The following is a 374-nucleotide window of genomic DNA, read 5'->3' on the forward strand; positions in this document are numbered from 1 at the left end:
ATTCTTGGCTTTTTTGTCACTTCTGTTTAGAGCCTGTATTATTTAAGGCAAGTTTTATAATGTTCTATATTATTACATGGTTGTATTTTCTTACAATTTTGTAGGGGCCACTGATTCTTGTTTTATGTGGTGTGTAGACAATGACGTCTGGATATACTCGTACCACCACATTCCCTGGGTAAGCATAAATAAATTAAGCAGCATTGCAATATACTACATTAACCTGAATCCTAGAACAATCACTTTGAGGAAGTTAGCATACTTTGGTCTATAGACTGCCTCAAGATAACAGATAACAAACTATTAGAGACATCACTTAAAATAGGGTAATATCTGAGTCTTTGTTACATAATTGTTGTATCTTTTGTTAACTA

The sequence above is a fragment of the Sinocyclocheilus grahami genome, unplaced genomic scaffold (genome assembly GCF_001515645.1).
Source record: "Sinocyclocheilus grahami isolate Dianchi unplaced genomic scaffold, SAMN03320097.WGS_v1.1 scaffold1509.1, whole genome shotgun sequence".
Classification (NCBI taxonomy): Eukaryota; Metazoa; Chordata; class Actinopteri; order Cypriniformes; family Cyprinidae; genus Sinocyclocheilus; species Sinocyclocheilus grahami.